General features: G+C 37.6%; 1 non-coding gene across 1 annotated transcript; it reads left to right on the top strand.

Moving 5' to 3' along the window:
• Window positions 1-641: 641 nt before the first annotated feature.
• Window positions 642-748, top strand: LOC145019108 (small nucleolar RNA R71). Its single transcript, XR_013667427.1, has one exon. It is a non-coding gene; the product is annotated as a small nucleolar RNA R71 (small nucleolar RNA).
• The last annotated feature ends 698 nt before the right edge of the window (window positions 749-1,446 follow it).

Raw genomic sequence — 1,446 nt, 5'->3', positions numbered from 1 at the left:
GAGAAGTCAAGGTAATGACTTGTTACCTTCAAAATGATGTCAAGATGAGGTACAGTTAGATTCACAGGCTCTTCTTTTCTCCAAGCTCCTTAAGCTCCAAACCTTCTTCACAAAAAGCACCAAACACTCTTTAAATCTCACAACACACAAGAACAAGATCTAGACTAGTTAGGGTTTATTTTGGCCGTCAAGAGGTGGTAATGGATTGGAGGTAAGGACTTAAGGCCCATTAAATAGGGTTTCATCTTCCAGCTCCTACTCGTCGAGTCTGGGTCCTCCGACTCGTCGAGTAGGTTCAATAATCCACGCGGGCTAACTCACCTTTACACGAAGAGTTGGGGCAACCAACTCGTCAAGTAGGTCCATAAACATGTACATAATGCTTTAAAACTTACACCTTGGAGTCAGGGTGTTACATATTATTGCTGCCAAATTCTTGTTGCCTCCATCTCTGCTTCCTTTATCTCTTGTAGCATCCTCTCACGGGTTATGGTATTATCTTAAGTGCTTCGTAAATTATTCAATTAATTCTTTGATCATAGCGGGATTATTCTTAGTCAATGATCCTTAAGAATCAAGGAGTTTCCTCTTTGTCACATTCACCCCCATCATAGACGATAGAAATCTCTTGTTGCACGTTTAAGTCATTTTGAGGAAAATATCTTACAAGACCTTTGTATCTTTCCCAAGTTTCGTATAAGGAATCGCCAATTTCTTGTTGGAGGTTAGAAATCTTCTTTTTTAGTTTAGGAAGCTTAAAAGGAGGACTAAATTTCTCTATGAAAGCTTCACGGAGGTTATCCCAAGTTCTAATTGTTCCAGGAGCTAATGAATTCAACCATAGTTATGCATCTTTAGTAAATTTAACGGGAAGCATTCTTAGTAAAATTGCATCTCTTGAAACATTTGGAACAGTGAAATAATTAGCAATGTCCAAAACTTCATTGATGTGCATGAAAGCATCTTCATAATCTTTCTCGAAAAAAGGTATATCTTTTAGCATCGAGAGAATATGACCTTTGAGCTCAAAATTAGTTGTAGCTGGAATCATGGGTGGAACTAGACTAGTACCATTGTAATTAAGCATCCTCTTTTTGTACTCCTCTATAGTCATAGTTGTGATGTCTACCATCTCTTCTACTTCACTTTACCTCCTCATCTGATTCGATTTCTATTTTTGGCTCATAACCATTGCCCTTCTTGTTTGGAGTCTTCTCAAAGTGATCGAACGTGTCCGATTGAAAAGTTCTACTTGACTCGTCAACCTTCTTATCTTTCTTATTATGGAAAGCGGATTCTAGATCTTAAATTGGTGGAACTATTGGGTTTCCGAATCCTTTAATCATAAATCACTAAAAGCAAAACAAAACAGTTAAGGCGTAAAAACAAACTTAATAAATACCAATGTTGTAAAAATCCCGATTAGGTCCCGATTAATCTCCGATT

Source organism: Lactuca saligna, chromosome 9, assembly GCF_052625555.1.
Source record: "Lactuca saligna cultivar CGN05327 chromosome 9, ASM5262555v1, whole genome shotgun sequence".
Classification (NCBI taxonomy): Eukaryota; Viridiplantae; Streptophyta; class Magnoliopsida; order Asterales; family Asteraceae; genus Lactuca; species Lactuca saligna.
This window is presented reverse-complemented; position numbering and strand designations above follow the sequence as displayed.